The sequence below is a fragment of the Octopus sinensis genome, linkage group LG4 (genome assembly GCF_006345805.1).
Source record: "Octopus sinensis linkage group LG4, ASM634580v1, whole genome shotgun sequence".
Classification (NCBI taxonomy): domain Eukaryota; kingdom Metazoa; phylum Mollusca; class Cephalopoda; order Octopoda; family Octopodidae; genus Octopus; species Octopus sinensis.
The window spans coordinates 4594858-4608145 of record NC_043000.1 but is presented as its reverse complement, the minus strand read 5'-3'; the positions used below and the strand labels follow the sequence as shown (position 1 = coordinate 4608145).

The 13288-nt window shown below is 38.9% G+C and overlaps 1 long non-coding RNA gene across 1 annotated transcript; it reads left to right on the top strand.

Moving 5' to 3' along the window:
* The first annotated feature begins 4057 nt into the window (after positions 1-4057).
* On the top strand, positions 4058-9169 carry LOC118762855. Its single transcript, XR_004998597.1, has 4 exons — positions 4058-4487; positions 4713-4858; positions 6253-6316; positions 9151-9169. It is a non-coding gene; the product is annotated as an uncharacterized LOC118762855 (long non-coding RNA).
* The last annotated feature ends 4119 nt before the right edge of the window (positions 9170-13288 follow it).

The window sequence follows — 13288 nt, the reverse complement described above, 5'->3', positions numbered from 1 at the left end:
GCCGCAGTGCAATAGCAAACTAGTAGAAGAATGCAAAAATAAGCAATGTTTTGTTCCTGTCTTCTCAATCTTGTTTTGTGATGCAGGCGGAGAGACTGAAGGAGTTCTCTCCCTTTGACTTCCTTGTCAGTCACCCACCGTATAAGTCAACGATAAAGATATGAAAACTCTTTTACCAGAAGTGAAATTGTAAGTTGACTGATTAGTGTTTTCGTCATTAAATGTTTTTGTATGTTGGACAGAATTCTACACTAGTAACTGAGTTGATTTCGTAGTTGATGTAAGAGTTTATCTCACACATCTTTGATGTACAAGCCAGAATCTCTAAAACTCCACCCATCTAACACCCGTGGACATGTTAGTTAGTTAGTTAGTTAGTTAGTTAATTTGGCTCAAAAGCAAATAGCAAGGCCATGTAGGGGGACATGGAGTTAAGTACAGGGTAGTGTTCATGTAAAGAGTTCAGGCCACTTGAGGTCCAGGGAGGCTTTGAACAAAGCGGTCGTTGGCATCTTTACCATCTCGTCTGGCAGCTTGTTCCACGGATCCGCAACCCGGACGGAGAAAGCTCCTCTCCTTCGATTGAGATGAAATCGTCGCAGGTAGAGCTTTTCGGAATGACCCCGCAGCCGACGCTCTGGAGCAGGAGTGAAGAACAGCTCTTTCGAGAGGTTACACTTTCCGCTTATGATGTTGTGGGCGAGAATGAGATCACTACGGCGGCGGCGTTTTTCAAGAGAATAAAGGTCGAGCGTCCTCAGCCTTTCTTCGTAGGACAAATTTTTGAGACCATGAACCATGCGGGTAGCCAGCTTCTGGACTCTTTCGAGATGCTGTATGTCTTTGAGGAGATAAGGGGAAGAGGCTTGAATCCCATACTCCAATATGGGTCTCACCAGCGTGACATAGAGTGGTAGGAATATGGCTGCTGTGAGCATTCCGAATGACCGTCGAATCAAGAACAGAATTCCGCAAGAAAACAGCACAGCTCCCATGACTTCAGGAAACATTTTTTCACGCTGAGAGTTGCTGAAGCATGGAACAAACTGCCGGCATCAGTTGTTAGTTGTCGGAGCACTGCATCCTTCAAAACTTCCATGCTTCCTGAGATTCGCCAACACTACACCTGATCTCCTCCCCTCCATACACACGCAAGCATGTATCTGACTCATACATTGTTCGCTTTCCAGACATTTGTACATTACTGCATATGCTTTATATGCTCTTGTGACAAGTTGTGGTGCACCTGAGCACTGTATACAATAATTTCATTATTATTATTATTATTATTATGAAACACAGAACAATTTTCCAATTATGGTAAGCATTAACAGAAACAAAGAAGAGAATGTCCTTAGGCATGGGTGGTCACAGTTGGATTCCATTCATCCCTTGATTGTACCCTTCCTCTTCCTCACAGCAGAGAAATATCTGAAAAGGCTTTCCAGACTGCCTCATGGTACCGGCAGACAAAATGGAAGAAGCAGAAGAACATATGAATAAATTAGCTGTGTGGTAAGTAGCTTGCTTATGAACTACATGGTTCCAGGTTCAGTCCTGCTGCATGGCACTTTGGGCAAGTGTCTTCTACTATAGCCTCGGGCCGACCAAAGCCTGCGAGTGGATCTGGTAGACGGAAACTGAAAGAAGCCTGTCGTTTATATATATGTATATATATATGTTGTGTGCATATGTTTGTGTGTCTGTTTGTCACCCCAACATTGTTTGACAACCAATGCTGGTGTGTTTGTGTCCCCATAACTTAGCAGTTCGGCAAAAGAGACCGATAGAATAAGTACTAGGCTTACAAAGATTAAGTCCTGGGGTCAATTTCCTCGACTAAAGGTGGTGCTCCAGCATGGCCACAGTCAAATGACTGAAATGAGTAAAAGAATACATAACAATTTGAGGGTGCATGGCTCAGTGGTTAGAGTGTCAGGCTCACAATCATGGAGTAGTGAGTTCGATTCTCGGACCAGGCTGCGTATTGTGTTCTTGAACAAGCTGTTTTATTTCACATTGCTTCAGTTCACCGTAGAAATGAGTTGTGACGTCACGGGTGCCAAGCTGTATTGGCCCCTTTGCTTTCCCTTTGGATAACATTGTTGGCGTGGAGAAGGGAGGTTGGTATGCATGGGCAATTGCTGGTTTTCTATAAATAACCTTTCCCAGACTTGTGTCTCAGAGGGGAACTTTCTAGGTGCAATCCCATGATCATTCATGATCGAAGGGGGTCTTTACTCTATATAATAATCAGTTGAAGGAATTGTGTGTTGTTCTCTTGCTGGCATCAGCTACCTTGAGGAAAACATCAGAGGAAACCAGCTACTTAGATGGCTTGATTGGTTTTTAGCCCCTACATCCAGTTCTGATGATTGAGCGGCACATCAGAGGTGAATTGGATATCCCCCAGACTTTCCTCTGTGCTTTGATCTGACTGGTGAAAATTTAGAGAAATAGATAAAAGGGATAATGTATTGAAGCATATGAAAGAGAGAGAGAGAGAGAGGTGGGGGGGGGGATAGTTGTCAAAATCTGTCTCAAATCACTTCTCACTGTCTGGAAAAAAATATGCCTAGAAATAAGAAAAATTAAAATTAAAATTAAAAATACATTGGATAATTTAATCCTAGGTACACTATTTCTACAAATAGGCAACAATAGAAGCAAAAAGGAATCAAAGAAACATGTAGGAGTTTCATGTAGGAACATGTTTGATCAAAGTATTACTAGATCAGTATTGACATCAGCAACATCTATTATATAAAATCTGTTCTGTCTGTCTGTGTGTCTGTGTGTCTTCTAGGATCTCGGGCATCCTCCATCCGATTGCGCTCAAATTTGATGTGTAGATACTGACCGTATCAGGGCGTGTATAAGTTTTGAAAAAATTACAAAAATCGATTCCAGGTGAGAATGCAATTGAGAAAGCCGTGGGAATGTGCATTTGTATATGCAAATGCATCAGCTGTTGCAATCGATACTATGTGTACGCAAGAAAAATGCACGTGCAATTTGCGCAAAAAAAGCTGGCTGGCTTGAAATAATGCCACAAAATGCAGTATATTTAAGAGACCAAAAAAGTAAGATGCAAAAGAGATATTTTCTTCAAACTTGGCATGAAGGAAGGAAAGACTATTTGGTTTCTCAAGACGTTTTTTTTTTTTACCTTAACTTCGTTTAAGAAAACCAAAAATTTCGTTGAAATAAAGGCATGCTTAATTATTTTTTAATGAAAAGTTTTGAGAAAATTTGTTTAAATGTTTGACAACTCAGCACCGTCCATTGAACAGGGGGGGGGCGTTTGGCTCATTAATATATGATGAAGAGAGTCATTATTATCATCATTTAATATTCCTGTTCCATGCTGGCGTGGGTTGGATGATTTGATAGGATCTGATGTTTCCAAAGAACGTAATGGCAGATGAAATACTACTAAGTATTTTGCCCTGCGTGCTAACGTCTCTGCCAGCTCGCTGCCTTATATTTAATAAATATTCTGTTAAGCAATATTTTGCTTTTCTTTTTTTTTGTATTCATTCATTAATAGTTCCTTTGACCCCATGTGGATCATAGGGCACCAACAAGAGTGTGCCATCTGTCTTGAGCTTTGGCAATGGATTGCAGTTGTCCCCAGGTGTTGTCCTCTCCCAGTTCCCCAGTTTCTGTGGATCTTATCCATGTTTTTTTTTATCTGCCCCATTTCTATCTCCCTTGGGTGTCCATTGGAGGGCTTAAAAAAAAGAAAAACACGATTTTTTCGTGGCCGTTGCCAGTACCGCCTGACTGGCCCTCGTGCCGGCGGCACGTAAAAGCACTCACTACACTTTCGGAGTGGTTGGCGTTAGGAAGGGCATCCAGCTGTAGAAACTCTGCTAGATCAAGATTGGAGCCTGGTGCAGTCATCTGGTTTGCCAGTCCTCAGTCAAATCGTCCAACCCATGCTAGCATGGAAAGCGGATGTTAAACGATGATGATGATGATTTAACATTTACATTCCATACTGGCATCATTTGGATGGTTTGACAGGAACTGGTAAGCCAGAAGACTGCACCAAGCTCTACAATCTGCTTTGACATATTTGACGTATTTCTTTGACATATTTTTTTGACATATTTGACATATTTCTGTGACCAGATGTCCTTCCTAATGTCAACCCCTTTACAAGGTGTACTGGGTGATTCTTTATGTGGCACCAGCACCAGTGAGGTGACCAAGTAACTTGTGAGACAAGACCCCTCAACTGATGGGGAGAATAATATTGCAGTAAGTGGTTTTATGCAAGGTGATGACTGGTTAGGGGACAGTAAAATGTGTCTTGCAGTAGACATCAGGAAAAAAGGGGGAAAAACCTTGGTCTACACCACTTATCGGACACATAATCATTGAAAACAAAGCTGTACAATTTTGTACCTCATGCAGTTGAGTATAGAAGACAACCATGATTAACCAATTATTGCTAGAGCATTCTTTCAAGTGTTGTATTAGTTTGACCCTTTCGTTACCAACCCGGCCAAAACCGCCTCTGGCTCTGTAGTACAAATGTCTTGTTTTCAGAAGTTTTGAATTAAAATCTTCCGCCAAACCTTAGTCACAATTTATGTTCCTAACACTAGCTGAATGATAACTAAGTTATTTTACTAAATTCTTTGTTATAGTTAAAGTAATTGAAAGAAACACAGAGCATCTCAAAATAAATACAGTAACAAAAGGGTTAATGTTATTAAAAATCTTTTATTTTCAGATCAATTTGGCTTGAGGTTGACTGTAGCCACATATCAGAGCTATATAAGTGGGTTGTATCAGAGACAAAGCTCTGCTTACGGACTGTCAATATACTTCCTGACTCCTCTGGAAAGTTAGTAATTTTTCTATTTTCTTAATTGTTATTTTAACCCTATCGCATTCAGATTTCTTTGTCAAATGTATTGCTTTTTTATTCACATTCTTCTGACTTAATCACATATTGTCCTATAGCTTCAAGATTTCATTGGTGTATTTGTATATTTTTAGAATGACATTGTAGGGTAGGTGCAAGAGGCTGGATCTAGGCAGTTTAAATATATATTTCTTTACTACCCACAAGGGGCTAAACACAGAGGGAACAAACAAGGACAGACAAACGGATTAAGTCGATTACATCGATCCCAGTGCGTAACTGGTACTTAATTTATTGACCCCGAAAGGATGAAAGGCAAAGTCGACCTCGACGGAATTTGAACTCAGAACGTAACGGCAGACGAAATACGGCTACGCATTTCGCCCGGCATGCTAACGTTTCTGCCAGCTTGCCGCCTTTCATTTTAAATATAAAGGCAGTTTAAATATAAAACAGTCAGAATATTTGGGCTGGATATGGCTGGATTAAATACTAAAGAGTTAAGGGTTAACTCCTTTGATACCAGCCTGCCTGAGACTATCTCCAGTCCTGTGATATAAATTTCTTGTTTCAAAGAAATCTAATTTAAAACTTTCCATTAAAATTTCATGTTAATTTACATTCCAAACACCAGCTTAATTATGAGAAAGCTATTTTACAAAATGTTCCATTATTTTCAAAATTAACTGATGTAAAAGTAATGTATTTCAACAGAAACATACTCTTTTACTCTTTTACTTGTTTCAGTCATTTGACTGTAGCCATGCTGGAGCATTGCCTTTAGTCGAGCAAATCGACTCCAGGACTTATTCTTTGTAAACCTAGTACTTATTCTATCGGTCTCTTTTGCTGAACTGCTAAGTTATGGGGGACGTAAACACACCAGCATTGGGTGTCAAGCGATGTTGGTGGGGACAAACACAGACACACACACACATGACAGGCTTCTTTCAGTTTCCGTCTACCAAATCCACTCACAATGCTTTGGTCAGCCCAAGGCTATAGTAGAAGACACTTGCCCAAGGTGCCATGCAGTGGGAATGAACCCGGAACCATGTGGTTGGTAAGCAAGCTACTTACCACACAGCCACTCCTAACCCAGACTTCATCTTTTTAGATTCTTGTCTGATCTCTTATGAAATTTTAGAGGAAAGTAGAGCCTTTTCAGGAGCCTGAGTCATTGAAAGAAATGGCTGTAACAAAGATGGCTACTAATTTATTTGTTTAAGATTTTGTCCATCATTTACTGACCACTTATTTTAACCGATCCTTAATTATGATACAGTTTCAGATAATTTTTTACCTTGACACTTAAACTTATTACAACAGCTGTTATGAAATTTCTCTTGTAAATTATTTTTGATTTCTTTGAGAGACCGTTTCTTCCATTTTATGAGGACTGAAGATGATTCAGGACCAGCTTAAGCAAAACAACAGGTTTATTTCAAAACTTCCTTTATTTAATTGGCAAGACATTAAAGCATAATCAGTGATGAATATGAATTAGTAAATCAAAAATTCAGTTTTCTTCCAGCTTGTTCTCTAGGTTAGACTCTGCAACTAAATCAAATATAGCCTATTTTCATTTAACTTCATTATTTTATTATTATTTTTTTTTTTTTGAGGAAATGGTTTATATTCAAATAGATTTTCTACCTGAAGCAGAAGGACAACCTGTTTAATACTCGAGATGAGCTAAGGTATAAAGAGTTATGTACCTTGTCCAGTGTTACATCACAATAGCTTACATATAAGGTTTGGCCTCAACTATTATACTACAATACATAGTTAGTTAGTTAGTTAGTAATTTTTGGCTCAAAAAGCAAAAAGCAAGGCCATGTAGGGGGACATGGAGTTATGTACAGGGTGGTGTTCATGTAAAGAGTTCAGGCCACTTGTGGTCAAGGGAGACTTTGAACCGAGCGGTCGTCGGCATCTTCACCATCTTGTCCGGCAGCTTATTCCACGGATCCGCAACCCGCAACATGCTATAAATGATATATGATCAGTGTTGTGTGGGCCTTTATCAAGAGTTTCTTACATCATCTGTTGTTATGTAATGTTATAATGACTATAAATGACTTTAGATAATACAAAGCTCTTCCATGTATTTCTCATTATTTTTTTAACATTTCCCATGTTTTAACATGTATAAGGAACCCCTAATTTTTGAAAAATAGTTTTGTAAGGGATTATGATACTATCCATGTATAAGAAACTCCTTAATTTTTGATAAAAAAAGGTTTCCTTAAAATACAGTATATATAAAGTATGTCTTGTATGTATCATTAGATGTGTGACAGCTACTGTCGAGTTTAGACTTCCATGTAGATAATCTTCACCCTGTCTGCTTCCAGTATAAGGGTTTCGATGATTTGACTGCTGTATTTAGTAATATTACTGGTTATGATGTACTGAGCTAATGTCAGAGAAATTATGATAAACACATCATTATCATCATCGTTTAACGTCCGTTTTCCATGCTAGCATGGGTTGGACGGTTTGGCTGGAGTCTGGGAAGCCAGGAGGCTGTGCCAGGCTCCAGTCTGATCAGGCAGTGTTTCTACAGCTGGTTGCCCTTCCTAACGCGAACCACTTGGTGAGTGTAGTGAGTGCTTTTTACGTGCCGCCGGCACAGGGGCAAGAGGGGGCTGGCAAATAGCCATGATCGGTACGTGCTTCTTATGTGTCATGGACACGAGTCAGGCGGCACTGGCATCAGCCACGTTTGTATGGTGCTTTTTATGTGCCACCGGCACGTGAATCTTAACTACAATTTCCATTTGATATTTATTTTGATGTTGGTGTTGATGTACTTATCATATCTCTATATATCTATATATAACATATCTCTAGATATCTATAGATATATATCATACCTCTCTCTCTCTCTCTCTATATATATATATATATAATATCTATATATATCATATCTATATTTATATTGAAATATGATATATATATATAAATTTATATAATTTGTTCCTACGTATGTTTCACCGTTGTGGTTGCTTGGAGCTCTGCATTGTATATTTCAGTGTGAAGTACAATTGGATGCTGTACCACAACGGATCGTCATGGAAAGACTTTATTGCATTATGTAACAGAGATCTAGTGTCTGAAGATCTGTTGTGGGTACGTATCCAACTGGCACTTGGGACATCCAATGCAGAGTTCCAAACAACCATAATGGTGAAACACGTAGGATAAATGGGGATCTTTACCTTTTGACCGACAGATTTCAAAAATTATTTTTTTGACTAAACACTTTCAAACTTCGTATATTTGTAGAATGTGTCACATAGAACATCTTTTACTCTTGGCATTGTTGAGAAAATTCTGTATTTTGGAAGTTATTTTTTGTTAAAGTTGTCATATTTCGGTAATTTCAACCAATCAATGATGTGTATTCAGCTGAATACAGTTAATGCTGTTGTTTGTCAACAACAACTTCCGGCGGAGTATATTTCGTTTGTCACTGTTATTTATGACATATTTCATCTCAGTTACGTTTGTGTGAATAAACGAGTCTATCTGAAGCATGTTTACTTCATGGCACCACCATAATCGTTCATGCTTCATTTTTCATTTTTTTTCTGTAACTCTAACCTTAAAACCCTAACCCTAACCCTAAAACCTTAAAGCTAAAACCAGTACAAACGCACGAATGATGTCATAAATAACAGTGACAAATGAAATATACAGCACTGATAGTTGTTGTTGACAAACAACGGCAGTAATTTTATTCAGCTGAATACATGTCATTGATTGGTTGAAATTACCGAAATATGACAACTTTAACAAAAAATAACTTCCAAAATACAGAATTTTCTCAAAAATGCCAAGACTAAAAGATGTTTTATGTGACACATTCTACCAGTGTCCGAAGTTTGAAAGGGTTTAGTTACAAAAAATTATTTTTTAAATCTGTCGGTCAAAAGGTAAAGATCCATAAATGGTATAGACTTGTGGTATAGAAAGGCGGCGAGCTGGCAGAATCGTTAGCAGACCGGGCGAAATGCATAGCCGTATTTCGTCTGCGTTACGTTGTGAGTTCAAATTCTGTCAAGGTCGACTTTGCCTTTCATCCTTTCGGGGTCGATAAATTAAGTACCAGTTACGCACTGGGGTCGATATAATCGACTTAATACCTATGTCTGTCCTTGTTTGTCCCCTCTGTGTTTAGCCCCTTGTGGGTAATAAAGAAATAGGTATAGACTTGTGTTTATTGGAATTTCTCAAATATATCTTTTATCTTTTACTTGTTTCAGTCATTGGATTGGAGCCATGCTGGGGCACTGCTTTGAACGAATCGACCCCGGTACTTATTTTGTTAAAGCCTGGTACTTATTCTTTTAGTTTCTTCTGCTGAACCACCAAGTTACAGGGACATAAACAAACCAATACCAGCTGTCAAGTGGTGGTGGGAACAGACATAAATAGAAAGACACACACACAGAAATATGTACCTGTATATATATATATACAATGAACTTATTTTAGTTCCTGTTTACCAAATCCAATCACATGCCCTTGGTCAGCCCAGGGCTGTAGTAGAAGACATTTACTCAAAGTGCCACACAGTGGGACTGAACCTGTATCATGTGGTTGGGAAGCAAACTTCTTGCCACATGGCCATGCCTGCACCTATTTACACACACACACACACACACACACACACACACACACACACACACACACGCATGCATGCTCACTGCTTGTATTTATTAGTATTTTTCAATAAAATATTTCAAAATGCTTTTTAGTTTGAGTTATTACTGGTTTGGTTTATAATTTGTTTTTGTTTTTTTGTTTATTGCAGATTATCTTCTGATTTAGCCGATCTATAATCAGATATTCCCACTTGACATTTAATTTGTAGGTAGAAACAATAGGATGATATCGAGGATTAATTAGCTTGTATGTCCATTCTTTTAAAGATGCCAAAAATTAAATAATTTGAAGGAAAATTTGGCTGATATTTCTAGCAGAATGATTGACTTGTAGTAGTTCCTCTGTTGGCTGGTTTGAGTTATAATTAATAATTACATCACTAGGTAAGACAAGCTGACACTGGAACAGCTTCGCTGACTGACAGATGACAATTGTTTAGAGAATGCGCGGGCTAAGACTACACGCCTTCACAAGTCAGTTAAGGTGAGACAATGTCACATGACAACTTGCTCGGGCTGCCTGCTGGAGCCTAGCAGCAGGTATTTAAAGGGAAAAATTTGACAAGTCAGTCAGTCACCGGCTGACACTCGTTGACGCTACATCGAAGAGGCCAGGGAACAGAAGAAAGAAGACATGCACCCAACACCAGAGCTGAAGACACCTCCGAAAGGGAGGGGCCGCCACGTCAAAACGGTAGAGGAGTAGGGGCCGAAACCGGACGTGGTTCCTCCTGATGATGTCTTGAGCTAACTAGATCCTATAAAGGAGCTGTTGTGGTAGCAGACCACGAAACACGGTTGTAATTCCTGTTGCTAATAGATGTAAAACTTACTTTTCTAATCTACTGGCCTTGCAAACACTGAAGGAAGCATACAACCTTTCCTCTCGTTATTACTCCTTCAATACTTCTAGATATCTAACTTGAATAGTCTCATCACAAGGAATATCTGTTCTCTACCTAAATTATAATATTTGATGCTGTCATTGTTAAGCTCCAGTTGAAAAATGATTGATCAGGCTTCAGCTATCAGCATCCTATCTTATTTTTGGAGATTGTATAGCTGTGTGTTAAGAAGTTTACTTTCCAGCCCCATAGTGTTAGATTCAGCCCCACTGTGTGACACTTTGGAAAGTGTTTTCTACTATTAATGGACCGGCTAATTATTAAATAATATTAATATTAATAAGAGGCAATCCTTTCTTTCTCTCTAAATTGGTTATATTTTATTGTAAGAAATATTGTGAAAGACCATTTGCAGGGAGGGAAAGTGTAAGGAATGCATGGTGCTGACTGGAAAGGATAAAGGTGGCATCATCTTTGCTCGACATGAATCGAACAGAGTGGTGACATTCAGTAGAGATGACCTGGAAGTTGTTCCTCTTTGATTACTATTGTAAACAGCAGTAGCTTTCTTCAACTGAATACATGTCGTTGATTGGTTGAAATTACCCAGATACGACAACTTTAACAGGAAATAGCTTCTAAAATACCAAATTTTGTCAAAAATGTTCAAAGTAAACCGTGTTCTACATGAGATTCCACCAGTATATAAAGTTTCAAACTGTTTGGTTAAAGAAAATTAATTAAAAAAATCTGTGCACCAAACTGAACAGATCCCAAAATTCTAATTAGTCACAGTTCGTCAATGCTCAGAACAATACTAAAACTGTAGTATGAAAGATGTTTTACTAGGATCAGTACAGTCATGCTTTTACACAACCTCTCAGCACCGAATGTCAAGAGTTCACATTTTGGAGAGAGGCCTCATATTTCTTTACTGCCCACAAGGGGCTAAACACAGAGAGGACAAACAAGGACAGACAAACGGATTATATCGACCCCAGTGCATAACTGGTACTTATTTAAGCGACCCCCTAAGGATGAAAGGCAAAGTCAACCTCGGCGGAATTTGAACTCAGAACGTAGCGGCAGATGAAATACCGTTAATCATTTCACCTGGTGTGCAAACGTTTCTTATTTCTTTATTGCCCTCAAGGGGCTAAACATAGAGGGGACAAACAAGGACAGACAAAGGGATTAAGTCGATTACATCGACCCCAGGGTGTAACTGGTACTTAACTTATCGACCCTGAAAGGATGAAAGGCAAAGTCGACCTCAGCGGAATTTGAACTCAGAACGTAGTGGCAGACGAAATACCTATTTCTTTACTACCCACAAAGGGTTAAACACAGAGGGGACAAACAAGGACAGACAAATGGATTAAGTCGATTACATTGACTCCAGTGCGTAACTGGTACTTAATTTATCAACCCCGAAAGGATGAAAGGCAAAGTTGACCTTGGCTGAATTTGAACTCAGAATGTAACAGCAGACGAAATACGGCTATGCATTTCACCCAGTATGCTAACATTTCTGCCAGCTTGCCACAGCGGTCATATTTCTTGTTTATTATTGGAGAGAGGCTTCTGCACATGATTATCAGGATTTGGAACAGACTTCCAAGGATTATCACAAGAGACATTTTCGTCAACAAAGTATAAGCTTTATAAGCTTTTAAATGGGGTGTGAGCAAACACTCCTACTTATTTTTGCCATTGGAAATGCAATGAACTCAGTGACTGGCCTGTTGAAAATCTATAATTAACAACTGTTTACAAATACATGATAGAGATGGAAGAATGTAAAAGAAAATGGTTAAAGCGGTCATATTTGTTGCCTGTATTATGACCAATTAATACGGTACAAAACACTGAACTTGTTAGCTTTATTAACAAATGCGGGTTTTTTTTTTTTTCTAAAAGTTTCCATCTTTGGCTATAGATAAGTGTCAAGTTGTGTTATATAGGTGAAAAAATGAATTCATTATGAGACTTGTTAAAAAGCTTAGAAACTGAAGAAGAAAAAGATGATGAAAACAAACAATTAGACTACCGAAACAGAAAAAAGAATGGTTCACTTGAACAATATTGATTTTTCTTTATATTTTTAGGTGTTTAAACCTGACCCAGTTGGTAACAAATAATGGAGAACCTTTAGGGAGATCTTGCCAAAGTCTATTGTCTGAGCATCTTCCCTGCAATATATTGCACGTGTGTAGTTGGTGTTCCATTTTACAGTCAAGAGTCTACTTTGCAGCAACAGGAACTTCCAATGTGTGTGCATGAAAGGAGCTGTAGATACCTTGTGGCTATGCACTCTCATACAATCCTTCGTTTTTACATTTATAGATGGAGATTTTTTGTACATTTGAAAACATTGCACACATACACATGCACACGCACACATGCACACACAAACACACATGCACAAGCATGCATATATGCATAAACATGTACACAAACACACACACAAAACACATGCAAACATACATACTCTTTTGCTCTCTTATTTGTTTCGGTCATGTGACTGCGGCCATGCTGGAGCACCGCCTTTAGTCGAGCAAATCGACCCCGGGACTTATTCTTTGTAAACCTAGTACTTACTCCATCGGTCTCTTTTTGCCGAACCACTAGGTTACGGGGATGTAAACACACCAACATCGGTTGTCAAGTGATGTTGGGGAGATAAACACAGATACACAAACATACACACACACACACACACATATATACGATGGGCTTCTTTCAGTTTCCATCTACCAAATCTACTCACAAGGCTTTGGTCGGCCCGAGACTATAGTAGAAGACACTTGCCCAAGGTGCCACGCAGTGGAACTGAACCTGGAACCATGTGGTTGGTTAGCAAGCTACTTACCACACAGTCACTCCTGCAC